The sequence below is a fragment of the Portunus trituberculatus genome, chromosome 28 (assembly GCF_017591435.1).
Source record: "Portunus trituberculatus isolate SZX2019 chromosome 28, ASM1759143v1, whole genome shotgun sequence".
Taxonomy (NCBI): Eukaryota; Metazoa; Arthropoda; class Malacostraca; order Decapoda; family Portunidae; genus Portunus; species Portunus trituberculatus.
The window spans coordinates 8,883,556-8,899,472 of NC_059282.1; the positions used below are offsets into that span (position 1 = coordinate 8,883,556).

General features: G+C 44.3%; 2 protein-coding genes across 3 annotated transcripts in view; one reads left to right on the plus strand and one right to left on the minus strand.

Annotated features, from left to right (window-relative positions):
* Positions 1 to 6,236, plus strand: part of LOC123510045 (luc7-like protein 3) — a 32,928-nt gene extending 26,692 nt beyond the window's left edge. The window contains exon 10 of the transcript XR_006676359.1: positions 6,200 to 6,236. The gene's annotated coding sequence lies outside the window, so the exon portion shown is untranslated. The remainder of the gene's footprint in view (positions 1 to 6,199) is intronic.
* Positions 1 to 15,917, minus strand: part of LOC123510041 (protein CREBRF homolog) — a 31,173-nt gene extending 15,256 nt beyond the window's left edge. For both annotated transcript variants that reach the window (XM_045264797.1, XM_045264793.1), the window contains exon 1: positions 15,617 to 15,917. The gene's annotated coding sequence lies outside the window, so the exon portion shown is untranslated. The remainder of the gene's footprint in view (positions 1 to 15,616) is intronic.

The window sequence follows — 15,917 nt, forward strand, 5'->3', positions numbered from 1 at the left end:
CTACGTCAATTTGGAAACCTTTATGCCACCCTCGCTATTACCACTTCCTGCCACCGGATGCCCCACTCCCCCCACCTTCCCGTCACACACCCGCCCCCACCATGATGCAATTAAACATGGCTGCATGGTAACGCCGAAATGTCCCTCAGAATTAGAGAAAGCACCTTCTTGAAATGTAACAGCTGAGTCATTCATCCTTCCATTTTTTTTATGAAGTAGAATTAAAACAGAATGGATACAAAGGAAACTAATTTACATACATTAAGGAGTAGTAGTAGTAGTAGTAGTAGTAGTAGTAGTAGTAGTAGTATGAGGTTTAGTTAGATTAGGGTATCACTATTATCATTCTTATTAGTAGCAGAAGTAATAGTAGTGTACCAACGGCAGTAGTAGTAGTAGTAGTATCTGTCTGAACTGATCTTACTTCGCTACTCTCACGATACCAGCAGACGGCAAGCCGGGTAGTAACTGAACAGAACGGTTAGCGCAGAGCATGTGGTTGATATTGCCAAAGATAACACAGAGAAAATGTTGCTGAGAAGGGAAAGTGATTGTTGATTGTGATAATGCCCGAAGCTGTGTGTGTGTGTGTGTGTGTGTGTGTGTGTGTGTGTAAGATGCACCAAGTCTTGATCACGTGATGGGATCGTGTGTGTGTGTGTGTGTGTGTGTGTGTGTGTGTGTGTGTGTGTGTGTGTGTGTGTGTGTGTGTGTGTGTGTGTGTGTGTGTGTGTGTGTGTGTGTGTGTGTGTGTGTGTGTGACTGCAATGACATGCTTATCAGTGTAACATTGATAAAGAGCAAGTATGTTTTTTTTTATATATGTCCGCTACTTTTTTTTTTTTTACTTTTTTTATTAAGTGATATGATTAATGTTATTTATCTATACAACAATCACAAGTCTTAAAAACACTAACAACAATCTTTATAGCAATAACAAGAAAACAACAACAACAACAACAACAACTACTACTACTACTACTACTATTACTACTACCACCACCACCACCACCACCACCACTACAACAACAACAACTACTACTACTACTACTACTACTACTACTACTACAACAACAACAACAACAACAACAACAACAACTACTACTACTACTACAACAACTACTACTACTACTACTACTATCAAGGCAAGCGAACAAGTCTTTATCTTAGGATTTACGGAGGTGATCTCTTGATCCTTGGGACGCGCTGACGGACACACACACACACACACACACACACACACAAAGACGTCTTGTTTATGAAAGTGCGTTCAGGTGCAGCAGCAGCAGCAGCAGCAGCAGTAGTAGTAGTAGTAGTAGTAGTAGTAGTAGTAGTGGGAGGAGGAGGAGGAGGAGGAGGAGGAGGAGGAGGAGGAGGAGGAGGAGGAGGAGGAGGAGGAGGAGGAAAACGATTAATAAAATAATAATAATAATAATAATAATAATGAGTTCGAGTACTTGTTTTATTCTTCTCCTCCTCCTCCTCATCATCATCATCATCATCATCACCACCACCACCACCACCACCAGGACAATGACCTTTCCCAATGGCAGCAGTGAAGCGGGAAGGGTTAAGCCACTGTACGCTGGCTTGGGGCGACTTGCCAGAGGGAGGGAGAGGGGGAATGCTGGCTACCGTGAATGAAGACAGAAGACAGACAGCACCGTATTCAGAATCGTTTTGCTCTCACTACGACAATTTTCAAGGGCCACAGAGATGATTAGCGTGGTTTTCAAGAGTGTTTCTCCAGCTAATAATGCAGAAATCTTGTCACTCTGCCTCTAGAACTGTAAAAACACCATAAAAAAATCGTGTAAATTTAAATAGAACCTTTTGAAATAGTGGAAGTGCAGTGTTTGAGAATACGAACCATAGAGTGAAGGTGTGTGTGTGTGTGTGTGTGTGTGTGTGTGTGTGTGTGTGTGTGTGTGTGTGTGTGTGTGTGTGGGTGGATGGGTGGGTGAAGGGCAGGGGTTACATTATGTACACAAAACTGCCCTACCATCTCTTATTAATTCGTGTCCCTCTCAAGAAGACCTCCTCCTTTCTCCTCTGTCCAATCTTCTCTGCCTCCTCACCTATTCTCTCCCGAGTCCTCTCAGCTTTCCCTTCGCCCCTCATTCTTTCCCCTCCCTCTCCTTGTCCCTACCCCAAGTTATCCCCTACAAACACGTGGCCTTGAGAGGGCAGTGACCCATGCGTACCCAAGGAGGAGGAGGAGAAGGAAGGACTTATCTTGTGTTATCCAACTGCCTCGTCAGAGAGAGAGAGAGAGAGAGAGAGAGAGAGAGAGAGAGAGAGAGAGAGAGAGAGAGAGAGAGAGAGACTCATTATACTACAATTTCAAGAACAGTACGTTTTTGTTTCCGGTGTGTGTGTGTGTGTGTGTGTGTGTGTGTGTGTGTGTTTCCTAATGCTTGCAGAATTACCATGACACATCACACGAGCACATACAACCACTAATTTGAACCACACAAGGCAGCATCTGATTACCTAACCAAATTGAACCTTACCATCTCCCAACTGTGCCCTTGAAAACTAATCCATCTTAATTACTCCACCACTAATTACCACCACACGGAAATCATACTTTTAAATAAGCTGAATCACACTCTTCATTTGATTTTATAACTGCTTCGCTTCACAGAAAACGTAAAGCAAAAGCTATCCTCATTCCTTCGTCTCTCTCATTCGTTAGATGTGTAAAGCGGAGGGAACAGAAGGAAAAGGAAGGGATAAGAGAAAGACCGAACGAGGGACAAAGAGGAGGGAAAGAGCGGGAGAAGAGCGGGAGAAGGGGGGGAATAAACCTAGGTACGAAGGAACAAAAGAAAACGGAAAGAAATTAAAGGTGAAAATAAAAGGAAAAATGGCGAAGGGTACGACAAAGTGGAAAAGAAGAAGACAAAGTGGAAAAGAAAGAGAGAATGAAGGGGGAGAATACAAAACAAATAAGGCAAACAAAAGAAGTGAAAAGGGTAAACAATGAGATGGAAGTGGAGAGGAAGAACGAAAAAAAGAGAAGGGCTAAAGAAATACGAAATGTATGAAAGAGAAAGGGGAAAAGAGGTAGAAAGGTTCAGGAAGTGAAAGGAGAAAGGAAAGAGAAAATAGAGGCGGGGGTGAAGGAAAGAGAAGACAAAATAACAATAACCATGAGGAAGAGAAAGGAGGAGTAAGAAGAAATAACAAAGGAAGGAATAAAACGGAGATGCAAGTGGAAGAGAAGACTTGAGAAGAGGAAAGAAGGAAAAAAGGAAGAAGAGACAACAGAAGAGGGACAAGGTAGAAAAAAAACCCATGGAAGCAGAAAGGAAGAATGGAAGAGAAGGAACAAAAGAAAAAGGAACAAAGAAAGCGGGAAAAATATGCCCATAGCAACAGACGAAAAAAAGTAAAAGTAAAAGAAAAAAAGAAAAAAAACAACTGAGGATATAAGACCATAGCAACAGCAGCGGAAGTAGAAAGGAAGATGAAGGGGGGAAGGAAAGAAGCAAGGAAGGAAGGAAGGAAGAAGAGAGGGCAACAGCTGGACCGCCACCACGTTTCCGCTAAGCAGGAGGAAGGAAAGTTCTCACATAATTATGCCAAACTGATAACCCTTTGAGAGAGAGAGAGAGAGAGAGAGAGAGAGAGAGAGAGAGAGAGAGAGAGAGAGAGAGAGAGAGAGAGAGAGAATGCACACTCACGGACCATTATGAGAGAAGGAAGGAAGGAAAGGACGGGGAGGGAGAGAAGGAAGGTGAGAGAGGGAGAGGGATGGGAGGACTGTTTTGTGTGGCAACGGGGGTGAGAGCAGGAGGAAGAGAGAGAGAGAGAGAGAGAGAGAGAGAGAGAGAGAGAGAGAGAGAGAGAGAGAGAGAGAGAGAGAGAGAGGGGGGTGGAAGAGAGCGGAAAGCAAGGAGGAGGAGGAGGAGGAGGAGGAGGAGGAGAAATCATCCTACTCCCACACCTCCCAGTCTATTGATTACCAGGACTGTGTGTGTGTGTGTGTGTGTGTGTGTGTGTGTACACTCCCACACGTGACCAATGCCAAGGACGCGATGACAAGGTGTGTGTGTGTGTGTGTGTGTGTGTGTGTGTGTGTGTGTGTGTTTATAGAAGGGAAGGAAAGGGGTCGCCACGTGGGTTGGGTTAGGTAATAACAATGTTTCTTTTTTACTTAGTGGTGGTAATGATAGTGTATAACGAACGATGTATAGTGGGAATGGTGACTGGTGTGTGTGTGTGTGTGTGTGTGTGTGTGTGTGTGTGTGTGTGTGTGTGCAGGCGCGGGAAAGACCATTGTTGTATGCAAATTTTCATATTTTTTCGTGGGAATGAAAGAAAATGGAAGGAAGCAAAAATAAAAGTCAGGAAGTAAAGTAGTAGAGCAAAATTGGGAGAGAGAGAGAGAGAGAGAGAGAGAGAGAGAGAGAGAGAGAGAGAGAGAGAGAGAGAGAGAAACTGGCACCGTTTTAACAAGCAGGATCAAAATAATGCAACTATTTCTGACGGACTTTGACCTTACTCTGTCAGAGAGAGAGAGAGAGAGAGAGAGAGAGAGAGAGAGAGAGAGAGAGAGAGGGGGATAGGTGGGGGAGGAGGTAGCCCTTCAACTGAGTCAACACCTGACGATCGCCAGCACAGAACAGTAGCTCTTGTTTGTCGAAAACTGGCTCTGTTGTTTTCCTTCCCCTTCCTCTCTCTCTCTCTCTCTCTCTCTCTCAACAAGGCTTTGTACAACGATATCCCAGCACGCACGCACACACACACACACGGAGGGTGCAGCAATGACACAGGAGAAAGCAAAGGAAGATGGGACAGAATGAGAATAAAGAAAGCCGTGAAATAAAGAACACCTCACTGCTGTACCTTGAAAGCCTCCCGCTCTGGCCCTGTCAACACACACACACACACACACACACACCACTGGTGGTAGACAGCAAGGTGTTAAGACAGTCACCCACCACCTTACACAAGGCTTGCCCAGCGTCCTCCCCAGCCACTCAATGAGCATAGGAGTGTACATAATATTTTTTGCCCGAGGCTCAGGAACTCTGCTCGAGGCTAAATCCGGCCTTGGAACTCCGCCAGGCCACCACGCTCCGCCTTCCTTGCCACTCCGCCATCGCGACAAAGAAAGGGCTACCCATCTCATACCATAAAAATTCCCAGTGGTTTCAACGTGAGTAATATATATCGAAACATGTCCTAAAACCACGGAAAAGTATGGTGGAAGCTGAATTATAAGTGAAAAGTGGAAGTTTCAGCCGTGGTGGCCTCGCTCTCTCCAGCGCGGGAGGGTGCGGGGCAGGGCGGATCGAGCGGGGGGACGTGTTTACAAACAAAGCGAGCCACGTGACTACGGGTTGGGCGAAACTACCTAACGGGGGATTTCCCGCCAAAACCTACCCAATGTGACGGCAGTACAGACCAGTGAGGGTCCCCGCACAATGATCACAGGCACGTGCTAGCACACTCACAGCAAGTTACATAAATACCTCAAGTTCATAATGGTTTTCTTTGTATTGCTAAGGCAACTTTCACGATGACTTGACAACTCCGCTGCGAGAAGAGTTGTATCATCGCTGCGATCGATGAAGGAAGAGGACGAGGAGCAGGAGGACGAGCACGAGGTGAAGGAGGGAGGGATTTGTTAAGGTGGTGATGGCGGGGGTGAAAAGGTGGCGCTAGGGGAACAATAGACTTTGTTATGGTGGAACAGCAGTAGCAGACTGGCGCCAGTGCTGCTCCCTACCGTCCATCACGCGCTTGACATATGGCGGCTGGCGCCACAGCTGTCTCCTCTGAACCACACCTGTCGCTAACCCGGAGAGAGAGAGAGAGAGAGAGAGAGAGAGAGTGTGTGTGTGTGTGTGTGTGTGTGTGTGTACAGCAATGCAGGTAAAGGAGGGGGAGGTGGAGGGCAGGACGTGGGTGGCGCAAACAGGGAGACACGTGTAGGGTGGCGGAGAGTGGGTGAGGAGGCAGGCAGGAAGGACGGGAAACACTAGGAAAAGAAGAGATCGTAGGCGTCTTATATTAACGTACCTCTCCCCTTACCCGGCCAGCCACGTGGTTCCTCTCTCTCTCTCTCTCTCTCTCTCTCTCTCTGGGAAATAAATAGCATACCGGGGACAAACTGAGGAAACCCTGCTGGCGCTACGATAAATAAACAAAGAAGGAGTTGCAAGAAGACGATTACAACTTGTTTTAGCTCTCTCTCTCTCTCTCTCTCTCTCTCTCTCTCTCTCTCTCAACATGACGCAACCCCCGACTCCACCCTTACTTACCCCGACCCTGCCCCGCCCAGCACAGGACCAAGCACGCTGCACCCCACACTTGCCTGCCCGTCCGTCCTGTTACCTGCAGCCAAGACGGACCCGGGGCAAAAAGTCACAAAGGAAAGGAGTCAAGGGCAGGCATGAAGGGCAGGATCAGGTCATCGCCAAAGCAATGTATCGAATACTTTTCTTTTAGTTTAGTACTTGTTCAGAAACGATTATTCTTATTCTCCGGTATCTAAACGTTGATAAAATGGAAAGCACTGTAGGAAGAAACAAAGCAATGACCCACAGACAAACTCTACCTGACCAAAACCTGAAGTCACGGATAAACAAAGGCACACCAAGAAAACTGAGCCTACAACGAACAAAACAATAGAAAAACACATTCACAATTTCACCCTGACTAAACTGACTCGAAAAGAATAAAAAGGAAATAAACAAAACAAAGAAACTGTAAAAACGAAATTAACAAGAAAAGGTAGTAGTAGTGGACCACAAAGAAAATACATCACCATCACCACAAACAAACCTCACTGTAACCACGACAGTTCGCGGGAATTAAGACAAAGATAAGGACCACCACCAACATCACTACCGGAGATGGGGAGGTCGCCAGCCCAGCCACAAAGAACGACAAAGACGGCGCCAAAGTGGATAAGTGAACACACACACACACACAGAGAGAGAGAGAGAGAGAGAGAGAGAGAGAGAGAGAGAGAGAGAGAGAGAGAGAGAGAGAGAGACCACCTTCACCGCCTCCACCAAGCAACACAGGTAGAGAAGATCCACATTGTTGCCAGCTGATGTGTGTATGTGTGAGCGCGCAACGGAGAGGAGGAGAGGGAGGGAAGACGAAGAGTAGGGGAGGGAGTGAGAAGGAGAGAAGACGAAGGCAGGAAGGGGGGAGGAGTTGAGTGAGAGCAGAGGGAGGCCGTTGCTGGGAGAGGAAAAGAGAGGGGGTGGGGGTTACTATTTTTTCTCTACTATCACACTTGCCCGCTCCGTCCGCCCCTCACCGCTTGCCTGTATCAGGAAGTGTTACCCTCTGATGAGTTTGCAAGGAGGTAACGGAAGCGAATGTTTGCGTGGATACAGAAGATTAGGCTTTAGGAATTAGTGCTGAATAAACTTCGTGTTGCTGTTCAAATGACTTTCTTTTTTAATCATTTAGACGAAGAACAAGCGCGCTTAGAAAAAAAAGGAGGGGAAAAGTGAGATAGGGAGGGTGCGGTTAACCCCTTCAGTATCATGACACGTTTTCATATTAATTCTGCTTATTATGTGGCATTTTTATACAGCTTTAGAAACTTATGAGGGGATTGAAATAGCGAAGACCGGTTATCAATCTTCTGACCTCCATAGACCCTTCCTAATGTAAACAAAATCGTCTAATCACACTCAAACACTTGCTTAAAAATGCGTCCCAGTAGTGAAGAGATTAAGGAAGGCAGGTTGATGTTTAAATTAATAAAAGATGACGTTTTATATATATTCTCAGGAGAGGGAAGGAAAAGAACAGTGGGATAGAAGGAAGGGATGGTTAAGGAAGACACTAAATTGCTTGACAGAATGGGATCACAGGAACACATACAGGAACGCGGTAGCAGACATAAATAAGAGAGAAAACACTGAATGGCTTGCGAAGATTGCAGCAACACATCGAAGGAGGCCAAGAATAAAAAGGCTTGAAAGGAAGAGAGGCTGGGTGTGGTATGGGAGATATATATAGACTAATGGCATGTAAATATTGAGAGAGAGAGAGAGAGAGAGAGAGAGAGAGAGAGAGAGAGAGAGAGAGAGAGAGAGAGAGAGAGAGAGAGCGCATTGTGACTACTCGTGTGTCAAGCATGGCAATAATTCTTCCTCTCGGGGGTGCAAGTGGCTGGACGAGTCAAGGTCGCTTACTCCACGTGGCTGCTTGTGATTCTTATCACTGAGTGTGCTGTCAACACTTCGATTCCCAGCCTCTAACTCTTCAGAGAACTTAATATTTGAATGCATTGCTACATACGCGAATAAAAGAGAAGACAACATACATACACATTTTTACCTTGAGATTTGTGTACTATTAGATCATTTTGTTGACATTAGGAAGAGTCTATAGAGGTCAAAAGATTAATGGTCACAGTCTTAACATTTTAATCACCGCGAGTTTCTGAAGCTGTATAAAATCACCGAATAGTAAGCAGAATGAATATGGAAACGTGTCATGTATCAGAAGACAGCATACCTTTTCAAAAACAGTATTATAAGGGTGAAATAAAGAAAGGAAGACAGCATACTTATTAATAGTACCATTACAAAGGGTAAGTAAAGGGAATAAGACACCATACTTATTAAAAACCACCATTATAAAGATGAACTAAAGGAAGGCAAGAAATAAAATATACCCAGGCTATCTGAAAGCACTTTTACGAGAGAGAGAGAGAGAGAGAGAGAGAGAGAGAGAGAGAGAGAGAGAGAGAGAGAGACCTACACATGATAAAGCCCATGAGCATTGTAATCCACACATATGTCTTATCTAACTCAAAGCGCCTTATTAGTTAGAGAACATTAAAAACTTGATAAACACAAAACACAAGCTGCTTTCGACACTTCTCTGAGATAAGACCCAATAAACAAATATTAAGATTAGTGAACACAATAATGAGTCTGTAAACAAATGGTGAGACAAACAAACCATGAGATAAAGAAACGAAGAAGCAAATTAACCAAACAATTACTGGATAAACAAATCATAGAACAAATAAATGAATAAAACAAATATACAAACGAACACAAATGAGACAAAAACAACACACAGAACCAAACCAATCATAATCAACGAAGTAAATAAACAAAACAAAACAAAAACAAAAATTCAATACAAGTCTCACATAAACAATAAAGAACCAACTGATGAAAAAAAACAGCAAATCAATTAGAGACCCTTGCTGGGAAAAAAAAGTCGTCCCTACCACACTAAAACCATGTGGCTCTCCTTGAATATTATGGGTACGCATTCCCCACCACCGCCTCTACTGTCCCTCCTTGGCTGGTATTCTCACTTCTTCGCTTCACCTCCACTATTTCAAAAGACTATTCAAATGTACGAGTTTTTAAGGTTTTCATTTTATGGTTCTAAAGGCAGAGTGACAGGATTTCTACATTATCAACTGGTGAAACACTCTTGAAAACTCCGCTAATCATCTCTGTGGCCTTTGAAAATAGTTATGGTCAGACAGCAAAGTATTTTTAAGGTGGTTTGTGTTATGGTTCTAGACCTAGAGGCAGATAGACAAAATTTTACATTATTAACTGGAGAAACATCTGTGGCCCTGGAAATTAGTCGTGGCAAGAGAGCAAAGCGTTTCTGAATACGAATTTTTCTTGCCTCCACCTCCTCCTCCTCCTTCTTCTTCTACTCCTCCTCCTCCTCCTCCTCCTTCTACTCCTCCTCCTCCTCCTCCTACACGTGTTTGCAAGGGAGTGTGGGAGGGATTACAAGCTTTAATTTTCCTCGTCTACTTGTTTGATGTTTTTTTTCCCTTCTTCTTCTTACTGTCATTCTTGTGGATGTTTTGATTCTGAAAGATGTACGGAAGTCTTTTTTTCTTCCTTCACTCATGGATTGTGTTCGGGAGTTTTACTGTGTGTGTGTGTGTGTGTGTGTGTGTGTGTGTGTGTGTGTGTGTGTTATTTGGTGTTTGGATGCTTGTAAACAATATCAACAACAACTGCTGCATTATTAAGGTTAGTATGCCATCTAATACACAAACAAGGTCATGACATTACACACACACACACACACACACACACACACACACACACACACACACACACACACACAATCATGACACTACATGCATATATTAATTTCATGCAAAATATACAAACGAGAGAGAGAGAGAGAGAGAGAGAGAGAGAGAGAGAGAGAGAGAGAGAGAGAGAGAGAGAGAGGAATCCATGTTAATTAAGGTATTATGATATTTGTGTATTTACTGACACATCGAGAATTTGACAGTGCCCTCTGGAGACTGTACTGAAGAAGAGAGATGCTTTCGTTCCCGTCCTCCGCCTTACAACTTAAATAATCAATGATCCTCAAGGCCTCACGCTGCCAGAGAGAGAGAGAGAGAGAGAGAGAGAGAGAGAGAGAGAGAGAGAGAGTAGCAATGTCGATCCAAAATGCAGGAGAGAGAGAGAGAGAGAGAGAGAGAGAGAGAGAGAGAGAGAGAGAGAGAGAGAGAGAGAGAGAGAGAGAGAGAGAGAGAGAGAGCCCGTATTCAGAAATGCTTGGCTCTTTCACCACGACTATTTCCAAAGGCCACGAAGATGATTAGTCCGAGTTCTCTAGAATGTTTCTCCCTTCATTAGAGTAGAAACCTTGTTAATTTGTCCTCGGAACCTTCAAAACACCCTTACAAAATCCCACTACGAACTGAAACCTTTTGGAAAGCAGTGGAAGTGAGATAAACAAACGTTCAACAATATGAAGATCGAGACAGGAGAATGAGAGAAAGAGAGAGGGGGGAAGATGGGATATAGATGGAAGGTAAACCACAACAATCTTATCTCCTTCCCTGGAACCCCTTCGACCTTCACAGGGCGGGGGAAGAAGGGTGATGCGTGTATGTTGGGGGGGTGGGGGAGGGAGAGGGCACATGGGCAAAGAGGGCTCAAGTGACGCAACAGTATATACGCAAATTGCAGTGTGTTTTTCTCTCGCGGGAACGCAGTGGCAGTGCAATAGTGCTGGTGGAGTGGTGGGTGGCAGGAGGGCGGGCAGTGGGACAGAGGAGGACAGCATGTTGATAAGCTAGGGTGTGTGTGTACTAGTTGACCGTTACGTAGGGCTCCCTAGACACGTGACAAGAGCTACACACACACACACACACACACACACACACACACAGGTGCCAATTGGCTAGTCTCCATATTTTCTTCTTGGTTTGACTCATCATTTCCAAGAGAGAGAGAGAGAGAGAGAGAGAGAGAGAGAGAGAGAGAGAGAGAGAGAGAGAGAGAGAGAGAGGCTAGTCATGTAAGATCGTGAATGGCTAGCTAGTCAAGAGTACACAAGCACCGGGAGTCAGTCAAGCCAGCAAGCCAGGCCGCCATTCCCTCCCGGACATAACTTTCTCTCTCTCTCTCTCTCTCTCTCACACACACACACACACACACACACAGAGAGAGAGAGAGAGAGAGAGAGAGAGAGAGAGCGTGTGTGTGCCCTTCAAGACGTCCTATGAGGAAGGAGTATGCATGTACCGTACGCTGATTGTGGTTAAGGTGTGTGTGTGTGTGTGTGTGTGTGTGTGTTTGAGAGAGAGAGAGAGAGAGAGAGAGAGAGAGAGAGAGAGAGAGAGAGAGAGAGAGAGAGAGAGAGAGAGAGTGTGTGTGTGTGTGTGTGTGTGTGTGTGTGTGTGTGTGTGTGTGTGTGTGTGTGTGAATGAGCGTGTATGAATGACTACACAGGTCAGTGACTTATGGCTGATAATAAAACTCACCCAACACTTCTAACTATTCCTTCTCCCTTTCCTATCTGATACTACCTCTACAGCACACACACACACACACACACACACACACACACACACACTATAAACAAACCCTCCAATACACGAATAACTTTTTAAATAATTCTCCTCTGGGCTGACTCACACAAGCAACAGGTTTTAGTGAAGGATATTGTACCCTTTACAGGAAGGTCAGCACACGTTAGAACACTCAAGCTCTGCACGTGTTGGCTATTTTTATCCTCTTTACAGAAAAAAAAACCTACTTCTGTTATTCCAATTTTTTTCCTTATGGCCCAAAACTTAAGGAGGTTTATCCCAGTCTTTTGGCTAATTTCCTCAGACCTGATCGGGGAGTGGCATCTAAGTGGCCCTTTTTGTTTACTCGTTTTTGGCCAGATTCCCCCTCGTACATAAAATAAAGTGGCTTTAACCTCTTCAGTACTGGGACGCATTTTTACCACGAGTTTTCCAAGAGTTTTGTGCACTCATTGCCATTAGGAAGGAAGGGTTCACGAAGGTCAGAAGATTAATGGTCACAATCTTCACTGTCTCAATCACCACATGAGTTTCTGAAGTTGTATACAATCACCAAATAGTAAGCAGAATGAACTTAGGTAGTTAATAAGTTAGCTAATACTGCAACTTTTATAGTGAGACCAGCAATCGTTCAAACAGTAGACATGGGAGTATGACCAGACTTTACAGATGTTACCTAACTATGATAACGTTACAATCGAAGACTCATCCCTGATAACCATATTTTTCTTCTACTTTATCAATTCACTGATTTTATAACTATTTTTCCTCCTTGTGGAATCATCTGCTGTTGGGAATATAAGTTACTCAAAACAGTAGAGAAAAACGAAAAAGAAAGGAAAAATAAGCATTCCATCCTTCTAGCACATTCTTCACATCAGACTTTCACTTATAAGCTAACCACAAAATAATGCAAATATACGAGTCTGATAATGGTGAGCACGTTCCGAGTAGGGAGGAGTGAGGCGAGCAGAGCAGAGCAAGTTCGTGGCGTGATATAGCTTAACTGGTGAGGCCCTTATTCAAAACACACTTCCCTTTCTCACCACGACTATTTTCAAAGGCCACGAAGATGATAACTCTGGTTCTCAAGACTGTTTCTCCTGATAATAATAGGGAAATATCATCACATTGTCACTAAATCATGAAAACACACATAAAAACCCCGTGTAGCTTCAATCGAAGCCTTTGGAATGTAGTAGAGATGGAGCATAGAAATTTAACCAATTCAGTACCATTACGTATCTTCATATTCATTCTGCTTACTACTTGGTGACTTTATAGAGCTTCAGAAAATCATATGGAGGATTAAAATAGTGAAGACCATTAATCCCCTGACCTCCATAGATCCTTCCTAATGTAAATAATCTAATCGTGCCTAAAACTCGTGGTAAACAACGCGTTCCAGTACTGATAGGGTTAAGGTTTTCAGACAGCGGGTTGGACAGAAGTAGCTTGACTGAGAGAGGTATGAAGAAGCCTATTTGCCACTCCGCTCATCTCATTGACATATTCGTAGAGGCAATTGCTGAAGGAGAGAAGATTATCCCCACCCGACTTCAACCATTCATCCCCACCATTCCTGCACCCACACACGGCTACGCATACACCACACAACACCTCCCTCCTCTCAACACCACACTTCACATACACGCATTCATAACTCGCCCCGCAAACAATGAAGTAGGAGAGAGAGAGAGAGAGAGAGAGAGAGAGAGAGAGAGAGAGAGAGAGAGAGAGAAAACTACTTCCAAGTAGCTACTCTGGTTTCTTTGAAGCTTGAGAGAGAGAGAGAGAGAGAGAGAGAGAGAGAGAGAGAGAGAGAGAGAGAGAGAGAGAGAGAGAGAGACTTGAAAGCGAGGAAACTGTTATAATTCAATTTGATAGAAAATAACCGAGCTGAAAACTCTCTCTCTCTTACGATATGAAACAGAGAGAGAGAGAGAGAGAGAGAGAGAGAGAGAGAGAGAGCTCGATATTTCTCTCCCCCTCGTGCTGCATAAAACAAACACAACATCAAAGAGAGAGAGAGAGAGAGAGAGAGAGAGAGAGAGAGAGAGAGAGAGAGAGAGAGAGAGAGAGCATGAATCTCTCTCTCTCTCTCTCTCTCTCTCAACGATTCGTGTCAATCAGGATACAATGGCAGAGTTGTGTCAATCCTACTCGTGTTTCGCTGCGCCGCGAGCTGAGCGGCAGGAGCTGGGAAGGGAACCACTAACCTACCACCACTGCTGCTGCTGCTGCTGCTACTACTACTACTACTACAAAATAGCCACCACCACCACCACCACCAACAACAACAACAACACAAATAAAAACAAACTTGATTACACTCTTCCAATAATACATAAAAGGAAAACAGAAGAAGAAGAAGAAGAAGAGAGAGAGAGAGAGAGAGAGAGAGAGAGAGAGAGAGAGAGAGAGAGTGCACTTTTCCTCCTTTCTATTCGTGGAAATGTGTAGGTTCCTTGGAGAGGGAATCCCAGCCCTATGTCCTTGAGAGAGAGAGAGAGAGAGAGAGAGAGAGAGAGAGAGAGAGAGAGAGAAGCACTATACACACCTTCCCCTCTTCTTTCTCCAACACTACACAAATACAACCACAATCCCACAACATCCCTAACTCCCCCATATCTCTAATAACAAACTCCACATCCTTCACGGACAACCAAAATCATGAAAAAAAATAAATAAAATAAACAAACAGCTCTGGGCAGCATTTCATTAGTTACATAACCAGTAAGAATGGCACAGAGCCGTTCAGCAAACCAGATACTACCAGACCAGCGTGGCCTTGCTATAGTATCAGGACAATGCTAAAGGGAGAAGCGTGAACCCCAATATGAAGTTGACAAAAGCACAGCGCGAGGTAAACAAAACATCCACGCCCACAGGTACACCACGTGATCTCAGTCAATAATCTCTAACGTGCCACATATCGACCCAACACTGCCATTAATGCTGCACTGGTTGTCATCAAAAGCCTCCTGGGTACTTCGGGGTTCATGTAGTTTTCAATGGTATGGGTTGTGTAGTAGGCGTGTTCGTTTATATAATCTTATCCTCTGTACACGTGTCAATAACAAACGGAGATGTGGCAGAAGCGCCTTGACGTAAACACAGCGCTACGCTCGGTAAGGGGCCCATCGCACAGAAGCCTTTAAGTGATACTGCCATTTTGTTTCTTACTCCTATTTTCACACACTTTCCTGTTGACACGTGCATCACGTGAACCAATGATCAACACAAATTATATGTTGACTTAACATAATGGGCTGAATAAGCTACATTAGATGCTAAGGTCGTGACATGCAAAAACTGGTTCTTGGAATTGCTCTGGGAAAATAAACGTTCAATTACTACTACTACCAAGTGATTACCATGACAGTGTAGGAGAGTGAGTGCATGTGGTGGTCACTCTAACGGTGTAGGCTGTCTGTGTGTCTGCGTGCATCAAAGTGCCACGTTCAAGGTTGTGCCATTTATAAAACGTGAACCGTTAGACTAACAACAAACCAGCCCAGCTAAACGCGAGCTGAGAAAACACCCCGCAATATTTATTTATGCACTGAAGAAACATGAAAGTGCGTGCGTGCGTGTGTATCCCTTACTTCCCAACACACAACACAAAGAAAGAGGTCCAGAACAATCCTGTAAACAAATGTAAACTAGTAAAATATGTATATCCTTTGGTCTTTAACAATTTTCGCCTTTGCTCCCACCTGGCTCACAATAACATCATACAAAGATTACTTCATAAACATATGACAGAGAACCAATAACATTTCCTTAAAACAGATGATCAACACTCACCTACAGAGGCAGTTTCTTTCTTCCCAGAGATGAGGCACGGAGCCAGCTTGTCACTCCACACACACACACACACACACAAAGCTCTCCACCACCACCACCACCAATTTCAGTTGCAAGATGGATATGTCACTGGCAGCGAAAGTAACTCCGTGTCACGATAAGCAGGATACGTGGAAATCTTCAAGCACAATGGTTCACGATAAGGATGCGATCAAGCTTGGATTTCAGCTTAATCTCAATGGTTTGGGGGCGTACTTTCTCTCTGACTCGTTTCACTCTCAGGTTTGTTTTGGTCTTGGTC